Raw genomic sequence first — 21,108 nt, forward strand, 5'->3', positions numbered from 1 at the left:
AAGAAGGGGCTTTTCCCTTCTCCTCTTTAACAAATTCTTCTGCTTCTTGAGCTTAATTCATTAATCCTGTGGCATTGTATCTGCCAGATTCAGCAATTCCATTGATCAGCAGCATTGTTAAGAAAATATAATCCAAAAATAATGTTGATTTTGGTCATTCCCACACTTGTTATCCTGAGCATTTTCATGCTCCAGGCAGTGGATTAGAGCTCCAAAATGACAAGAGACGCCTGTCTGTTTTCCATGGATTACTTGCTACAGACACTCTGCAAAGGAATTCATGTCACTTTGAGATTATTTGAAGAATTGGCCTAATGAATTATCCTTTTGTGTGCAGCAAACAATCAGAAACAAAACACAAAAGATACACCATATTCAGGACTTTATAAAGCACATCATCTTACAATGATGTTGTTACACTCAATGTACTTCTAGTTGCATAAAGGATAAAGGATCAACTACTTTTTTTTTTTTTTTTTTTAATAAGGAAAAGAAAGTAAGAAGCTAAAATTGTATCTTTCTAATGTAAACTGAATGTGTAACACTCCAGGCTACTTTCCAGCAACCAAATAAATAAAGCATGGTCCCTAGCCAACATATATTTTGCCCAGAAAACATATGGATTAGATACAATGAGTACTAACTTATCTAAGATTGCATTTTGAGAGATAAAATAGAGAATGATGTTAAAAGGGATGAGAGATGCTATCTCTTTGCATCCTTTGTAAGTGAGGCTGCTCACATTTTGCTTTCCTCTGTGGGATATGCCAGTCCAAAGACACAGAGAAGGGTAAAAACTGACCCTGTGGGTCGTCCTCCTGCTATTTAGCTCTAAGTAGTGCTAATCAGCTAGTCAGGCTAGCATATGCTACACCCCCTTAAAAGGAGAGGGGCAATAGCAGCACTTCAGTGGTGCTTGAAGAGGCTTTATATCTCAAAGACGCCCATTGCCATATGTTGCTTCTGCCAAGGCGAAACTGGGCTCTGCTTGGAAGGAATGATTTGGCCTACGTGCCTACGGCAAGTGCCAGAAACCTCAACTCTGGGAATTCAGGGTGGGCAACAACTCACTTTCAGATGACAAACTATTCACCTTTTTTCCTTTGGTCTTTTGAAAGTGATCTAACTACTCAGTTTGGAGAGAGGGAAAAAGTAAAATCCCAACTTTCCCCGGTTCTTTAAATAATATCCTTCTCCCCTTAAGAAAAGAAGATCGCATTAGTTTAATTATTCCATTGTTACTCAATGAGTTCAGAAGAAACAACAGTTCTGCATCATTTCCCATAGCTGTTCCAGACTTTATTTTTGTTTTCTGTAATGGCATTTATATGACATTCTATACAGTGTTTTACTTTCCAAAATCTGGATAGACACTTGTGGGTTCTGTGTAACATTTCTGGTCTCATGCTGTGTGGCACAATAATTTGGAGATTTTTATACTGCCTATACTGCTTGGTGCAACAACTTTACATTGATAGATCCTATAAAAACTTCTACTTGGATGTGACTGGGCTTTCACTGTTGACCATCCATGCAGAATTATTCTTTCAGTCACTTATAAGTTGGCATTACTTGGAGCTTCTCATTAGTCAGAAATAGCCTTACTTGACTCATGATTACTTCAAATCTTCTTGCTGCTCCTGTGATTTTTATACTTAGAAGCTCTTGAAAGCTTAACTGCTCTAAGAAAGTCTTTAGTATGCTTTAAAAATGTACTTATGTTTTCAGAATTGTTTCCTGTGTCTTAGATGAGTCATTACTTGTTTATATCAATGTGATCAGGTACTTCTCAGAACTGCAAAGGAATAGCCAGAATCTGTTTTCGATTGGCAGTACTAGCTTTGTAATATTTAAAATAAAGATTTCTTGGGTTCATTGTGCAATTTCTGGATAACATCAGATTAAAAAATAAAAATAAAATATCCCCAACAGCCTCTTAGACTGTATCTGGTTGCTAAAAACCTCCCTAGAGAACACACTCCTGTAGGAAATGTGAAATCCTAACTCATATAGACTCCCTGCTATTTTCTCCTGTAGTAGGTGAGTTGCTTGATAATCAGAATGTTTACAATTCTGCAAAAGGTCCCTTTGAAATTGCTCCAGTTGTATACATAATGATACCTGTAACACACTTTAGAATAACTGAATAATTATTGGTCCAAGAGCAGCTTTAACCTAGAGCTCAATTATAAATAAATGCATTTGTCATGTGATGTGTGAGAGGCTCAGGGTGCAGTATCAAAACACGCTGAATTCAGAAGCAAAATCCCATTTAAGAAGATCCAGACCTCAGCTGCCACATTTTGCTTTCATGTCACAGACTTCCACTCTTTCATTTGGGATGTTACAGACTTTTTTTTTTGTGGGGACATTCCAGAAAAATTATAAAAAAGATTGTTTAAAAATAATCTTTGTGGGAATATGAAAGGGGTTGCTTTTCATGCAGACTCAGTGCATATGCCAGCTCATAGAGCTTAAAAAAATATGAACTAGTATTGGAGAAAAGCTGAGTAAGCAGCAATGGAGAGGAACTTCAGATATTGGCCTCACTTCTGAAGGCAACATGTGTTGAAGCTTTATCTTTAAGTGAAAGTGCTGATATCAGACAGGAATCAAAACCAGGAGTCTACTTGACATAGTACGTAATAGTACGCTCTTCTTCCTTTCATATGGAAGAAAAAAAAATCAAGAAAAAAGAAGAAAGCTGTAAAAGGTCTATATGGTGAAGAAAAATGCTTATGATATTCAGACCTAACTGGATTTATTGGGTTGGATTTATTTATTTATTTGTCTTTAACAGTGGTGATGATTATCAAACTAGCTCAAGAGGTTACAAATCACTGTTTCCACCTGGATCTTAAAGGCTTTAAAATTCTGTGAACTGGCAGTTTTTAAGTTCTGAAGCAATTACAGAGCAAAGTTACTTAAAAATGCACCAGCAAAAAGGGAGCTGAAGGTGTAGATTTTAACATTTTATCAAGCTAAATTTGCTAAAATCACTGGCTTGCATCTAGATCTGGGAATATTCTTGTTCTTAGAAGTCTAGACATGTCAATCCCCAGTGTTCCCCTGGGCTACATTGCATTTGGTAGCTTTATTCAAATCTCCTGAATCTACACAAATCTGTAACTTTTTTATTATTGCATGTGATCAGGTTGTTAACCAAGCCAGTTAGTATCTGTCTTCTCTCAGTAACACTGCATTTTATTGTCTTGTCACAATCAACTTTTCCTTCATTTCTCAGGACTAATGAGACTATACTATATGTGATGTTTGTTCTTTTGGCAGCATAATAGGATCTGTACCAGTATGATGTGTTTTATTCACAATACTTTCAGGTCTATTAAACACCTCATCAAATTCTTCAAAAATATTCTTTGCATCCTGTTCTGTAGAAAGGTTATATGCCTGTCTGAACAGCAGCATTTGCAGATTGCTCTTCAAACTTAAACAAAACTTTTCTATTTCCTTGGCCTCAACTGCCTGATGTTCATCTTCATATTCAAATGTATGTGAACTATGATACCCAGAGCCATAGTAAGAAACCTGCTTTAAGTGCCAAGCATGTGGCATTAATAAGAGTAACGAAGAGCTTATTTTTCCCAACTCATGGTGTGGTGCAGTAGCTTCTGTTTCCAATGGATTAGCTCTGGGGTACTCATCCAAAATGAGCAAAATTTCCAAGTCTGTTACCTTTCAAATACAGCTACTTCCATCCCTCTGATTTCTTATGTTTACTGGCTGTTGGGCGTTCATTGAGGAAATACTAACAAGGACATTTTGTTTGTTTGTTTGTTTGTTTGTTTGTTTGTTTGTTTTTACAGGGGATGAGGGAAATGCAAAGAAAGATATGACGTTCTAATTCTTCAGAGAAAAGCCAATTTAAGAAAAATAATTACAAAGGGGAAAACAAAGCAACAACAACCCTGAAACTTTTGGCTTCTTCCAGGCCTGACATTTTGAACTTTGTTGAGGGAATTGTAACCAAGCCGGAAGGCGTCCTCACAAATAACAGGTTTACATATAACAGATTAACAAATAACAGATTAACAAATAATAAATTTAATAGTTGGCAGATCTCTGAGAAGATAGATAATAAAACAGTCCCGTACCGGCTGAAGAACCAGCTTGCAAGGTGTATTATATATAAAAGTCTTACATATTCAGTTACTTTAGCATTCACATCCAATTTCAACTTTTATGACCCATATTTTTTACAGAATTTGAACAACTAACAATACCTATTTTCCTGAAAAAAAAAAACAAAAACAAATAACTGTTGTAACTATGAAAAATAAGGTCATGCCCTTAGAAAGATATAGATCAATATCAAAATATGGTTTTCAGAAGTTCCTACTTGTCTTTGAAAATCTCTTTATGTTCTGATTTGCATGTATAGACTCCCCATACACCTTTCAAGGTCTGATCCTTAGGGATTTGCTCAGGGCCACACACTAAGACATTAAGATGACAAGAAATTGATCCTCTTTTTCTCACGTACTATGCCAACAATCGCATCCTTACCTCTTCATTTGTCATAGTACACAAGTCCTTCCTGTCAGCCCTAGAAGTCCTTCCTTATCACTAGGTATACAGAAAACCCCCGGTTCTATTGTATCTGGGATCCATCATAGCCAACCTTTTGGCCCTATGTAATTTTGCTTAGTAACCTTTACTGCCAACTGTCAAAGACTTGAAAGACACAACACTATCTTGTGTGCCACCCATTCATCACAGGCTTTTAAATAGCCCAGGTGAATTGCAGCAGAGTCATATGCACAAACCGTAAACTGAAAGCGTATGCAACATCTGCTATGATCATTGTATGATCTGGACTTTTTTTTTTTTCTTTCCCTTTTTTTTTTTCCCTTTTATTTATATTTATTTATTTATTTTTGTTCCTTCTTGTGCTGAGTGGTTTGTTAGTATATGACAAAGACATAAACGCAACAAAACTCTAACCACTGGCTGTCATCTTCATATAACTGCCCTATTTGACTTTCTAGACTGAAAAACTTTTTAATGAGGATGTTTTTTTTTTTGACAAATTAGAAGTCTGATTTTGTTGAATAGAGTTTGTGGGTAGAAATCATCTTTGGAAGATCAAACAAAATCACACAAAACATAGGGGCTAAAGAGTCAGCTTATGGCTTCTGATGCCAAAACTGATAGCTATTTAATCACAACTCTGCAGAAACTGGGAATGGTAAGTAAACTGTGATAGCCTAGGAAAACTTGGTTGAACTTTCAATAATTTGACCTCTGTGAATGCTTTTAGAGTCAGCAATATGTGAAAGTGTGTGCTAGAAGGAAAGGGGAGGGGGGATTCAAAGAAAAACAGACTCTAAAAAAGCACTAACTAACTGTCTTTCCCCTTCTGAATCCCCAGTGAATAGGGGTTTCAGACAGGGAGGGGAACATTATCCCTTCTCTGGTTTGAATTTGTAACTATTTCAGAGAATCTTTCCACTACATTGTTCTCTTATTTTTTCTCTGACATCACAGTCCATGATATTTTAGGCAGGTAAAAGACACAGGAAAGAAAGATTTCTTCTGTCTCATGAAGTCTTAAAATCCAAAACAAAGTTAGAATGGAGCTGAACCTGTCAGTCATGTAAATCTTGCCTGTGAAAATTCAAATGTAGCTTGAACACATGCACACACACATACCCTTAGAGCATTTCTGTAGGAAAATAATTGAAAACTAAGATTTTTTGTTTGTTTGTTTGTTTGATTGATTGATTGATTTTACTCTTAGGCATTCTAAAAATATTTCAAATAAACAATATTTTGCTATCTCAATATTTATATATGCAAGCAGAGAGTATAACTAGAAGGACTATCAGATGATATAATGCATCCTTGACTCTCTAATGAGTTTTTACCATCAGCACTTGGGTTTAGTGAAAGTGCAGTCAAACCAAAGTCTGAGCAGTTGCAGTCTATCTCTTCTCTCCAAGTAGCTGAAGATGCAGTTTCAGCACTCAGAGCTCCCTGGAGCAGTTCACCCAGTGACTGAGCACTAATGGCAATGGTAAACATAATAAAGGAAACACATGGCCAGATGTGGGGAGGAGTGCAGCCTGACACCCTGTTGGAGGTCATACGATAATGGAGATCTGCTGACACTGTGCAACATCTTTCTGCTCTTTCAGAGCCAGGCCCTGTACCAGAAGAGAAGGAAAGACAAAGATGCTGGTACTGCCAACAAATATTTCCCATGATAATATAAATTCTTAATTCTGGACCAGAATTAGCTACTTATCAACACTTTGTGATCAAACTAGAAAGGATATATATATATTAATAAGCCAGGTATTCTGTACATGCAAAGTAGTGTAATCACAACATACTTTATGCTATACCGAAACAATCATGGAAAAGAGATTGGACTCAAGCCGGCACACGTTATATATACATATAGTTAGAGACAATACATGTTGTATACAAGTGTAATGTAAAATTAGCATAATTAGCCTTCTTCATTTTCCCTGGCATTTCAAAATATCTCACAGATGGATCCTTCAGGTTTTTCTTTTTTTTTTTTTTTTTTTTTTTTTTTTCTTTCTTCTTTCTGTATAAAGCTTATATGCCTGTTATACTGATTTCATGAATCTCTAGGCCAAATTCCAGAGTATTTCTTGATGCTTTACATAGTAATTTTAAAAAATATAAATATGTGTCTATGAAGGTTACATTCCTCCTTTTTATTTTTTATTTTTCCTTACATGTTTTATCTCCACCTTCAAGTGAAACAGAACAAGAATATGTTCATAAAGACAAAAAAAATCTATTGTTTATACTGATTGGTACAGACTAGGCAGCGAGGGGGAAAAAGCAAGGCATCTGTTGAATACAAATGAAGCCAGCAAGTTGATGTGTTAGTGTTTAGGTTCTGAAGCTGCTTGTCACTTGCTTTTAGAAGCTGAAATCTCATTTCCTCCTCCCCTACCACTGGTGGCTTCAGAAAGGTGAATTTACATGACACTGCAGACAAAGCTGATACAAGGCCAGTATTTACCTATTTAAGGCAATTTTCCACCTCAGAACTAAGTTTACCAAATCTAATTTTGTTCCAAACAGTCCATTTTAGCTGCTGTTAAGCAGCCCTGAAACTACTTGCCTTATGTTGCTAACGACAGGGAGGTGTGCTGAAGCTTAGAATTAGTGTCCTTAAAGAGTTTATTATGATGGCAAAACCAACTGTTAAGAGAGCTCCCCTGTGCCCAAAAGGTCTGTATTGTGCTTCAGAAAAGGGGGGGTTCCCAATAAATTGTGCAAATTAGAAAGAGGAGAAGAGGAAAAAAACCACAACATCTCAGACTTCAAACAAATCTTGCTCTCCGTTTTTCTTCCAAAGTGTTGAACGATACATGATGTCATATGATGTGTGGTAATTCCCCCTTCTCTATTTTGAGGGGAATAAATGGTTTCTGTTTCTGAGAAAATGTATTAAAGCCAAATTTTGCTCTCAGTTACCCTGATGTCACTCCCAAACAACAACAATTCAAATGCAGTTCTCTGGATTTGCACTGATGTAACGGAGAACAGAATGCGGTGCTTGAAAAAACAGCTGTCACCTTATGGAAAACTTTATGAAATATCTTATTTGGAAACAAGTGTTCTTCTGTGCACTATATTTCCCTGAACCTTTTTTTTTTTTTTTTTCTTTCCCATTCTTTCTTTCTGAAGACAGTGCATGAAAACAGAATTGCTGTTGTTTCTTAAGAATTTATCTGCTTCTGCACTTATTCCCCACCTGACATCATAATCCTCTGTTTGTGACATAATAATCATTTTTTACAATGACCAATTGTGATACTACAAGCAGAGCTTAACATCTGATCCGAAAAATGCATTTTACTCTGTTATCTTACATAACGTCATATCAACTTACAACTCAAGAGATAATAATTTCAACCAAGTGACATCAATTAAGTTTTCATACGGGGAGTGGTACAGTTGATATAACTCCCTAGAGATAATTCCCTCTGGAGTTTACAGTTTTATGATTTGACCTTTAAAAATATTCCCACTCTACTCAATGCTTGGTTATGTAAGTCAAATGACTTTGCCGAAGCAGAAAAATATTACACATACAATTTAGTCCAGTTTCCCACTGGAGTTAAAAGTCACTACAAGCAGAAACATAAGAAAAGGAAAACTGAATACAAATACATGTATATTTCTCGGGAATCATTTGATTAATTTTAGATACCATAATGATTTATGAGAATAACCTGAAAAGCAACATCCTTCTCATCCTTCTTGACAAGTGCTGAATGAATATCCTTCTAAAGCTTACAGTCTTGTGTTTAAGGATATAGTTTCATCCTATATTTTTGCTCTGAAATTCAGTGGTTTCTCTGTTCATCCTACCATCTTTGGCAGCTTCAATAGAGTTACTCATGGGTTTCAAATTTTACACATGTTTTGCTGGATCTGTGCCTATGCGTGTTGAAATGTTATGAGTAGTACATCCAGCACAATCCATATTTAAGGAAGGCCAATTTTTTTTTTTTTTTTTTTTCCTTTAGCACGCTTTGGACTTTAAAGAAGGCCCTCCAGGAAAGACAGGAATCTGGGGAAACAGGTTATCAGATGGTGTATAAGCTGAATTTTCTCATCCTAACAGCTGAAAACACTTGAAAAAATGTCGGACTATGACTAAACTTAAGTCTGATGACTAACTTAGACAGATGCAGGACCAAGATTTCTAGTCTCTCAAAGTTTAGGGAATAAGTAGACCATTACACAGAGATTTGAACTGTAAATTATTTTTCACAAATATTAAACTCTGGATCATTTAAATGACTGGATTTCAACATGTTTCCCTCTTTAATAGATATTTCTAAGGAAATTATTTTCTCAGATTAAATATTTTGCTTTCTATAAGATGTCAAATATACAGACAGGTGGACGAAATAAACAAAGGTTTTGTTTATTTTACTGAAATTGTTATTGTGAAGTCATTATTTCTCATTAAAAAGCTCAGAAGTTCCTACCCTTCCAGAAGTCTTGTTTTCATAAGTCAAGAGAAGTCTGGCTGGTGAGGGAGTTATTTTCCTCTTGGTAAAATGTCCTACTATGGTAAAATGTTCCATCTGGAGTGCCCAGCTATAAAACTGTACAAGTAAATTTCTCAGAGCTATCATCTTGTCAAAAGCCATGTGCATACAAGATGAGTCCCTTACACCATAAGATGGATCCCTGATGACATGAATTAGTATATAGCATGTGTTGCTTTGGAAAACTTTGTTTAATATTGAACACTGGTTGATGATACTCTCCAGTGATATCACATTACAAAACTGATTATAAAAATACCACAACCACATTATGAATAAAGTTATCTATTCTGTTTGCCACACCAATGCCTTACCATGGAAATCCGTCCTAGATTTATTGACCGCAAATTATTGTATATGTGAAATAAATTAGTTGGAGAAAGAAGCATATCTTTATGGCTTTCAGCACATCTCCTGTGGAAACAGCATGAAAAATGCAAAACCTATTTCACTAATCTCTTCCAACATTTTGTATATGCAACAGCCACTTCCTCAAATGTTGTATTTCTTCACTGATCACATTTTCAAGACTCCTAAAGCAAAACTTATAAAGCACATTTTGATATAGACTGTTAACTTGTTTATTTGTTTATGTGTTTATGTGTTTTTGTTGTTGCTGTTTTTTAGCATGCTATATAGTTCAATTACTGGAAAGGATAAGTTTGAGATGGTTACTGTTGTTATTACGTGAAATTGATCTGGGCTCTAGCCAAATGCAAGTCTCATTCTCATTAAGATGGAGACATTCAGATTAAAATTAAGAACCTTCTGATGAAATATACTGGAGGATAAAGTTACAAGTGGCAGGACATGTTACCTTATTTATCTAGTTGTGCTTGCATGACTTGCTAGGCCAGCAGTTATGACAAATGTTCTTTGCCCCACCGATTTTCAAGACTGTTTCCATTAAAAGTAACATGATTGAGTACACTGCTTTGCTCCTAGTTGAGATATGCTTCAACATTTATATCAAAGCAATTAAACTGTGTTATTTTAAAGCAATAAAAATGGTTCTGTAATTGCCACATGTTCTTCTCTGTCACTTTCAAGTCTGGAGACATAAAATAGTCTCCAGATTTTTTTTTTAGTTTAGTTTGTGGGCTTTCTGTGCAAGCTATTTCATCCCTCTGACCTTTTTATTTATTTATTTATTATTATTTTTATTTTTTAATTTCTGATTATCTGTTATATTATAAAACATTTTATGTCCCTTTCTGTGTCTATTTTTTTATTTTTTATTTTATTTATTTATTTATTTATTTATTTTGCTAACATTAGGAATGGAGACACATCAAGTGAAATTATTAGTGTTGCCATTGTTGTTATCATTATTTAAAGCATTATTCTTGCTTGTACATTATAATAGTCGTACCTGGCATGTTACAGGCATAATCCCTGAGCCACTAAATTAAAACACTGAAGTCACACACCATCATGTCATTAACATACTCATGCTGGCAGATGAAAAATGTGTTACATATCTCCCTCTGACACATCTGCTCTTGTGCAATGTGGACCATCATCTTCATAAGTGTGTATTTATTTTGAGTGCCTCCATGTGAAGCAAATTAAAAGAGCCAGAATTTCAAATAATGAGTCTCAAAAAATATCTTTCACAGAACATTTCACTTGGAGGCAGGTAAAGCTTGCCACCGTTTCTGAAAATCTCTTGGAAAGAATTGTTTGTGGGAGAATAAGCTATTTAAAATTCTGTGCCATCGATTCTCTCTGTGCGAGCAGACAAATTAGGAAAGGCCTTCTTTTCAGTGCTTGAAATTATAGGGAACACTTTTTCTGTATAAGATTTTGGTATCTTCTGTGATTTTCTTTCATTCACGTAAACTAAAGTACCAAAGGCCTATTCAAGCTGCTTTGACATGGAATCAACACATGGAAGGATCTTGGGAATAGTTACCTGCAAGGCAAACAGTGGTAGCTCATACTGGATGTTTGAGCTTCAGGATTTAGTGGCACTAATACTACCTGCCTAGAAACAGCTCTGGATGTATGGAAACAGACTAAGGAGCAGAACAGATAGCTTAGTACTTGAATAGCATTATATATGTTTCTGAAATAAGAAACATCACACTAGTCACAAACTCTGAGTTTTAAGGCTCATGAAATAGGGTTGAGACATAGAACTGGGTAACTGAGTTGTTATGAATCTTTTGACTATGCAAACACAGCCTATCTAGTGTAAGGTAAAAATAAGTGATCTCATACCTCTGTCATCAATGCAAAAAGCACCTATAAGGTATACTTGTTTTTCCTCAGTATAACACATTGCAGAAGCAATTACACCTAACATTGATATTTGTGGTTGAAAGTCTCAGTAGAGGCAGGAGGGAAAGAATCAAGACAGGAATGATTAAACAAACTCAAAATCTAGTAATAGTCTCTGAGTTCAGAGTCTGTGTACATGGTGGGAAAGAATTATAAGCTATTTCTTGGAAACATTATGATTAGTAACGGCACTAATGTTCAAGCTATTTATATGATATATTATGTATTCTCTAAGAGAAAAAAATATCTGAAATAGTCATACTATGACAGTCACAGCTATACAGAAATGAAGACACTTACCCATAAAATGTTATGAATTCAATTCAATGTATTATGTATATATCATCTTGTGTTCATGAGAGACCTCAAGTTTGCTGAGGAAAGCACAATGTCAAGATATATATGCGTAAAGTTAGGGGCTGATGTCAATAATGTGCTTTATTCTGTCTTTTGACATATATAACTGGGGAGGGTGAGAGTTGGGTATATATTTTTATTATATTAATTTACAAACATTCTATACGCATGGGTCCTATTGTCCTGCAAACTCCACTTCTGTTTCTGTCAAGTGCCTAGCTTTAGCCAGCAGAGACCTGATAGCAGATATCTGCATTCATGTAGATATCTTAGCTTCAAACTAATTTGCTTGCATGAGATAAATAACTTTAAGAGAGACATGGTTAATGGCATACTTATCCTGTGCACAAGTGGAAGAGTTGGCTGTGATTCACTTCCGATTTTGATTTTTTACTGCCACAGCTACTATCAGATAAAAGCTGTTTTCAGGAACCAAGAAAATTGTGATAGAGAGAACAGAAGGGTTCTGCCTCCTTCATGGCAGCTGGGAGTTGGAAAAATGCTGTAACTTCATTTCAGCAAGTTCTGTTAGGACACCTCTCAGTCAGAAGAAACTGTTACGTATATGTAAGCCATAATGTCAGCAGAGTCTAGAACAGGACAGGTTAATGTTATAATGCTGATAAATAAGTAATGCAAGCTTCAACTCAGAACAGACAATTATATGGGTTACAGATCAATTGGTCAGCTAAGGCATTTAACTGAGGCAGATGACATTTAACATTTAAAGGATTTTCTACTACTTTATCTGGGAAAGCAGCTCACACTACCAAAAGTTCCATCATAATGCTGATTGTCAAAAGAGAAATAAAAACTATGGATGCATAGAGGATTTCTTAGGCTGTATTACCAGAAAGTGATCCATTCACAGCTGGATCAGTGAACAGGGCAAGATTTGTTGTACTTACTACTATATCTATGCTGCCTCTTTTTATTTATGTAAAAGGACGTCTGAAGTTGCCTTTCAAAAATTAGCTTCACTGAATAACTTTTTCTAAAGAACAATTCATATGCATCACTTTACCTAATTTTTGTAGGTAAAGATATTTCTCCAATGTTTCTGAAACAAGAAGAGGCTGTTAGTGACAGAGGGAAAGAAAATCTTATCTAGGTGCTCTGTTTCTACTATATTTCTTCAGTTCTGTGTTTCTATTCTATTCCTACTGATGGGCAGCCTCCAGGGCTAGGAAAGAGATGGTAAAAATATCAAGAATTAATAAAGTATCTTTTTCTTGTGTCTATAACCTTTGGAAGCTGAGCTGAGTTTCACAACAAAATTATTTCAATAATAATAGAAATTTAATAACTGTTTTCATTAGAGAAGTGTTATCAGAGTTTTTAAAAAAAATTCAGCCTGTTATTAATAGTTTATATTTAAAATGTATGATACCTTCCCTCTGTACTGTCATTTAGATACAGATCAAAAGTTACACAAACCATTTGTTGATTCAATGGGGATGTGACATGATGGAATACTACAGTTAGGTGGAGTTTCTAATATCACTTTAATGCGATAAATAAGTAAATAATAATGCATAACATGGAAATCTGATTATTTGAGTAAGAACCATCTTACAACTTCACTTTGAAAAACAAATGGATGCTCTGTCCATTTGGCTTGTGGAGATGGCTCTGACATATGGGCATTCAAAAAAAAAAAAAAGAGAAAAGGAGAAAACAAAAAAGAGAAAAAGAGGAAAAAAAAAGAGAAAGAAAAAAAAAAAAAAGAGAGAGAAAGGCATATGCAATAGCAGTAGCCTTTACTGAGAAGCACATCTTCAGAAAACTGATCAAAGTGGTTATAAATAGTGCCATCAATTGACGGAAAAAAAAACATCTCATCACTTCTAGTTTTTGAGGGTAAAGGTAGAGGCTTCCTCCCGGCCACCATGGAACGTCTGATGCTGCTGGGAACAGTCTACATTTTGCATGTATGTACATTCCAAATCTCATAAGCATAAAGGAACCACATGCAGTACTGCAACTAAAGAAATCAAATAACTATGAGCCAATAGTTATTGGCTCGTATATATACTGTTGAAAAAAAGGAGTTGAATAAGTAGCTAAGTTCATGAAAGCAGGGTTTTTAACTTGGTTTCACATAGCTTGTTCCAGCTCCTCACAGAGAAACTCACAAATCTTTTGAAAGCCTATATCTGAACATAAGAATAAAATTCTAATGGTGGAGGAGGATTTTTATATAAACGTAAAAGAAAACCAAAATATCTAACTTTGTCAGGATAGTGATCTGTGACATCTGAGTTCATATATAGTAACAGGTCTAAAATATATTTAGATTGCTTAAATCTTGGCTATTTTTTTTCTTACAACGTTGTCTTGCAGTAGTAACAATCAAATTTGCAGTGAAATGAGTGTAACTAACTCAGCACCTGATAATGCCAAGCAAAATACATTTTTCAAGAAGGTGGCATTATTGCTTTTCTGTCTACTTCTTCTGTCTTCTGAATATATGTGCCTGCCACCACTGAGCTGATGTAGCACCAACAACTAAAAGATGGGTAATGAGAGGCATCGGTGTACAGCAATCATTCTCCGGATATACTGTACACTCATCCCAGGAATATCAGATTTATTATGCAAGTACAGAACCAACATACAATGCACCCTCAATAAAACTGCCATTTCTGGGGGAAAAAAAAAAAAAAAAAAAAAAAAAAGGATTTACAGATACATCCTAAAATAATAGTTGCATTCATTATACACATAATGAATGGCATGACAGAGAGAAAGACCTAAGAGACTCTTGAGGAAGGCAGAGGTCTAGTTTGCTACATTATCAGGGAGATCCTTCTGGCTCACTGGCTTTTTCCAACTTACTTAGGAGAAGAGAAAACATACAAAGGGCCCAGGATCTAAACAATATATCTCCTTAGGTTGTATGTGGATGGTTTATATAACAGAAGTTGTACATCTATGTTATAAACAATACTAAGACCTGCCCAAGTAATATTTTGCTTTAGAAAAATAAAATAAAACATTAGGCATCCATAACCAGAGGCTCTGAGCTGTTGGAATTTTGAGAAGAAACAGAGATTGTAGCCCAGATCTGAATAACCATAATTTGAGATCAATATAATAGACATATCTGCTGGAGACCTTAACACTACTAGGCATATGTACAGATTACAGTAAAGCTGAAATCATCAACAATGCAACAAAAAATTTTCCAAGTTTCCCTAAATGCTAAATTGTATAGGGACATTTGTCATAAATCATGCTGCCTAAGTTAAATGGTACAAAAAGGTCTAATGGGCATCACAGAGAAGCTTAAAAAGGTTCTGAAACTGGTTGGGCTCATTTGAAGAACCAGTAATGCATAACTACTATGACAGTAAGCAAAAATACAATTTTTCTGTGGAAGTTCTAACAGAGGTTCTGGCAGAGACTATTTACAGTAGTGTGATTGAAAATGTTCAACACTGGTTCGTGCATCATTCTGACCACAATAACCACTAACCAAAAATGGGTTTCAGTCTGTTCAGAAGGAGTCTCTGACCTTAAGCAATGTAAATAAGAAGCTTCATGTCCTTTATAACTGTTTTTATTCCTTTCTTAAATAAATTCGGTGAAGCATTATTTACTGTTAACAAAAGGGAGTCTGACAAAAAATTCCAGTGTTTGAGAACCTGGAAATGATTATTTTATTGGACACAAAACTATGATTTCAAACTGATAAAAAGTGGGATAGGTTTAATAACCACAGTAACACTGTATGGGCATACATGCAGTAGAACAATGTCTATTACTGTATTATGGAGTTATCAACACAAGAACAAACCTATCAGGTCTTGGGTTAGATGTGGACTGAGACTGCCAGAGCTACAGATGAGATAAGACTGTGGAAAATCATCAAAGTTACCAGCATGGGATAGTAGGATCAGAATTTTCCAAGGGCTTTCAAGAGATTGTTCAGTCCTAGATGGTGGTTTATTTAAAGGAAACAACCTGGCAACTGCTAAGGTGTTACAAGAATTATATTCAAAAGGATATGCAAAAGTAATTTTATGGTCCAAAAACACCTTGGGGGAAGGGCAAAAATATTTTATAACAACCCAAATTAAACACTGGCAGGGCTTCCCACATAAGCCAAAGTTAAGTTAAAGAGTGATAAAGTCATTTTAATGATAAAGGAAAATCGGCACCTTGAAGGAAAACAGGCACAGATGATATTGTTTAAATTGGCAAGGACAAATAGGCTTGTATTAGAATATAATGCTGACTCCCTAGAGATGACTTTAGCAGAAAATACTGTAGCTAAACATGTAGCCATACATGTATGTATTACATCTTATTTTCTGCTCTAAAACAGCTCTAACTTTAATAGAAACCTATTACATATTAAATTCTGCCACAGATTTGCTGATGTTATTTTAGGCAGTTTTAATACAGATTCAGAATGCAACTATTAATTGATATTACTGCTAGTGCTTTACAAGTTAGCAAGAAAATAGTGCCAAATAAATAAATAAACAAAAATATAATAGAAAATTAAAACCTGTGGAGGGAGTCACACATGCTACCAATGAAGCTGATGTGGGGTAGTACTTGTTTTACAGAATAAATAAAATAAATACAATACAATGAAATGAAAATAAAATAAAATAAAATAAAATAAAATAAAATAAAATAAAATAATAAAATAAATCATGAGTAGGATGTGAGACTTAATACAAAAATAGAGAGACACTTAGGGTGAAAAAGAACTCCCCAAATTTAATTTAACATGATCAAGAGAAGTCATCCTTTCATTAAATGAAGTGAGAATATGTTCTGGGAATAGACGGCCAGAAGTGCAATGCTGTCTGAAACTGTCACTCCAAACTAACATGTACTTCGAAGAAATGGTAATTTATTTAAGAATCTTGGGTAGACATTTATAAAGGGCACTTCCCTAAGACAGTATTTCTTGGGTAAGAGTTGTAGTAAGTTTACATAGTGAAACCTGTGGGCACGGCATAATCAAAACAAATGAAACAGATGGTCCCAATGGGAAGGCATGAAGACATCTGGGACAACATTTCAGAGGCTGCTGGTCACTTTAGAGCAGTAACAGCTAATGAAGAAAACATAACTGAAAAAGAGATTATAAATATATACATTCTGTATTATTCTGTATATTCTGTATTAACCTGATGATGAGGTTTTTTTTTTTTTTTTTTTTTAAATGCTTGGCTGTGAAAGGAAGACAATAAAATTCCAATATTGGGATTCTATATTTTTGAAAAGACTCATCACATGTCTGTTAAACCAGTACTAAAGCTATTTAGTGCCTCATATGAATAGTACCACTCAGAAATCTCAGGAACTAAATGATGTACAATTTACTCAGATTTCTGGACTTAGCATTTTTGGAGGAATACAACACTAAAAAAAAAGTCTAGAAGAGCTGGGTCTGTATCCCTGATTCTCATTTCTTGCCCATCTGAAAGTGAGTTGTAAGAAAAACACACAAAAAAAAATAGATGAACACATTGAGTACCATGGCTAAAACATAAACAGTAGCAGAGCCAGAGTAACATGAAAATAAATTTAAGTTCAGAACCACCCAGCTGAACTATTTGATCTTTATTTTAAAACATTTATCTGAATTTCTACACCTTTGTTAATGTTAGAAAAATTACTTTCTGTTGCTGCTTTCAAAAATAGTACTCTGACTTATTTTTCTAAGTCCTTCTATAATTTGTGTTCCCGGTTGTCTTTCTGTAGAGTTAATGTCACCAAGATAAGCTGCCAGATGAAACAGCTACTGCTTATATGAACCCCACTGGTGGATATTGCCATTCACAGGTAGGGAGGTTGAACAGATTTTCTGGTCATATTCCTGAGAATGAATGCTCAAACTGCTTACTTTTTGAACAAGCATCTCCACCAAAATGGTAAATGTTGAATGATGCAGGTCTTACAGGTCTTTGATTCGGCCTCTCATATTAGGCTGCCTCTCACCTTCTAAACAATGTTTAAATATGGGTCTAAAATATGCTAGTATGCTACTTCTGTCACCAGAAGGGTAACAGCTGTGTTACAAACATGAGAAAAGTAATTATTAAGGTAGCATTTTCTGCAGTTCTCATAGCTGGAGCTCTTATCCTGCTGTAAAAATCTCTGATTACCTCTTATCTTTGTTTTTTTAAGATCATTAACTAACAATTTCTCCTCATTCTTCTATTGTATAACCAGCAAATAAAAGTGTATTTGCTGTTGATCTGATTACAGTTTAATGTGTTTGTGCATGTGTGTGTGCAAAACTCCATACATGAGAATGATTTACCAAATAGTGTATTGAAGATGAAATCAATTGCATTTAATCTACTGGATAACAATCTGAGTCATGTAATTACTATCTGGAGACAGAAAAACAAACAAACAAATAAAACACTACAGTCTTTGAATGGCATTTGTCATTGGATGTATTCCAAGACCCCCTGCCCTGACAACACTGCTTTATTGCTTCAGTACTTTTATTGATTTCTCACCCAGTTCAGCTGGGCATTCCGTTTTCCATGGCAAACAATTCTACAAACATAATATCTTTCATTTATTGCAATTCTTTCTTTCCTATATTCACCCTAATAGGATATTTTGGAATAGAAATACTAACAAAGCTAGCTAATGAATTTTAAAAATCTACATATAGATGTAAAGACAACTTCAAAGAATTGTTCAATTACTGATTAATTGAATTACTGATCAAATCAGCTGCAGATCATTTCCTCCTTTTATTAACCTTCCAGTCATAGCTTTTGTTGGAATGGGAAACCAGAGTGACCCCTTAAATTTTAGGCTGCTCCCATCTACATTCAAATCTCTCTAATGTTTACTTTATGACTGTGTTTCTTCTTAGGAGCTTCTTTTATCCTAGTTATGCCAGGTGAACTATGACAGGTGCAAAATGGAGAGCAGTAGATTAGGTGTGTAAAACAGATTGGGTATTAGATGTACAAAGTCTGAGACAAGGATTTTAAGCCTCTCCAAATTTTAGCAACACTATTAGTCTTAAAGATCTAACTTTGCAAATCTGAAACCAAGGCTGTAGGCATTTGAAATGTCACAGATGGATAAGGAGAGTGCTTTGCTTCAGTGAGGGGGGCCGGGGGTAACACATGGATGCTGACAATTTTGTACATCATCTCAGGTAACATGAGCATTTCCAATGACACCAGTAACACAAACAGACATACAAACATAAAACCCACAAGACAAAATGTTCTCCTATTCCTGTTGTTCTAGCTACAGAAATTCTGACAGACTTCTTGTTTGCTCAAATTATCATCAAAAGATTGTTCTTGTACAGCACTAGAAGACAAATAAAAGCAGCGTATTTGTTACTAATTCATGTTTCTCACATTAAATCAAGTTGAAGCACTAACTGCTTTTGATTGCTGTGTTTTGCTATCAGTTGCTTGTTTACTTTGCAACAGAAGCTGTACAATGCCTTTGGTGCCAAATGTATGCCAGGTGTACGCGTGTGTTCTGCCCAACAGAGAGCAAGCCAGAGGCTCTATTTGATGAAACAAGTAGACTACTGTCGGGGTAGAGATGAGACAATGTTTGCTTGAATTCTCACAGTGCTCTTGAGAAATCTGGCGCATGTCACCTAGCGAGATTGTCAGCATTACTGTGAAACTTGGTGTGGCTCTTTCATGGGGTGGAGGAAAGCTGGTGACACTATTTCCTTCCTTCTTGTTCTCTGTAAAAACAAGAACAGAACTATGGTCACTGTTTATGAGGACAGAAATTTGGTGTTATGCTGGTGTTTATAGAGGCAACCACTTCTTGTCCCTGTTTGTAAATGTCATCATATGCACTGCTTAAACAGGTTCTCATGCACAAGCAAAAGGACTGCACAAGTCATGCTTCATGACCTATGTGCTTGCACAGTGCAGATGTACAGGTCATAGCTGCCGTGACTGGATTAACATTCACTGCCCCTTTGTACTTTCCCTGACCTGAAAACTCTGAGTTTACTTGACATTAAGTCTAGCGTTAGTTCTATCTCCACACAAATCCCTGCTTTTAGCTTGTGCTGGCTCAGCCAGGAAAAAAAAAAAAGCAGCTAAAATTCAGATAAGCCTAAGCTTATGAATCTCAAACAGGGCCAATTTGCAATGCTGATACAAAGCTCCTCTCCAGCCAGCTACTGGGGTCACATACGTGCTCAGAGATAATGATGGCTCACGGAGAAGAACTGGTGAGGTGATACAGCTCACTGCTGTGTTGAGAATCGCCCAGCATGTCATCTAATTAGGTTATCAGCTTTGCTCTGAAATGATGTGCAGATAAGCACAGTGCTCAAGTGGACTTAGGATCAAAAGTGCTGCTCCCCAGTGGGGTTTTCACACTCAAACTTTCTTAACACAAATGGTGTAAGTGTAATGAAGACACACACCTAGAAATGATCCCAGGTCTCTGGGCAGGCCATACAGTCTTTGTTGGAGCAATATTCAGGATTTTTATGTATTTTGCCATTTACGTTAACCAAGGTTGTCCGTCTCACATATTCTGCTTATATTAATACACATATTCTGCTTATATTAATAGTAATATTAAACAAACAAACAAACAAACAAGCCACTAAGTGGATGTTTTGTGACTTAAGAAAAATCTAATTGTAAACTTTCCTTCTAATTACAAAATTTGGAAGTTCAGTTGAGATATAATCTAGCATATTCTCTTAAAACTCACTCAAAGTGATTGCAATTGGCTGATTACTCAATGGTGTAGAAGCCTCTGGTCTCAAAGAAGAAACCATGAATTCTGGGACCATGCATGCCACTCAGGGATACTGAGTTGAGCAGCTCACCAGGAAACATCCAAAATTAGAAAGAAACTCCTCAAGTTGTACTAAAAAAGACTTTCCTCATGACTTTTGAGTCATAATACAAAATGTCTTTTATGCCTTGATATTTCATTTCACAATGTTTTTTATTATGGAATCAATGGAACAAGTTATGACCAAAACTTTAGTCATTAACTTTTTTCTGATCTACTACCAGTTTGGAAAGTGGTGACCCCATGATTCATATATATTATGCCAAAGCAGGAGTGGTATGAATGTTAAATTATTTGCCATGTTCACAGACCATCAGCTGGGGAAGACAGCCAGCTTTTCAAAATAATTGCAAAGAGGTCAACACAGCTGTATCATATTTTCAGCTTGTATTCTTTACTAGTGAAACCAACTTCCAATGTTCTTAAACCAATTCTCTCTTTGATGAACACAGGTTTCAATTAATATATCCTCTTGCTTTAAATAAAATAAAGGAAACCAAAAAAACAAACAAACAAACAACAACAACAAAAAAAAAAAAAAACACAACACATGACCAGTTATTCTGATCTGTAATTTTCTCCTAAGCAATGCTGTTAAAATGTCACATTT

General features: G+C 35.4%; 1 protein-coding gene across 1 annotated transcript in view; it reads right to left on the reverse strand.

Annotated features, from left to right (window-relative positions):
* Positions 1–21,108, reverse strand: part of SEMA3A (semaphorin 3A) — a 342,073-nt gene that overhangs the window by 175,550 nt on the left and 145,415 nt on the right. The gene's annotated exons all lie outside the window — the stretch shown is intronic.

Source organism: Aythya marila, assembly GCF_965140915.1.
Source record: "Aythya marila genome assembly, chromosome: 1".
Classification (NCBI taxonomy): Eukaryota; Metazoa; Chordata; class Aves; order Anseriformes; family Anatidae; genus Aythya; species Aythya marila.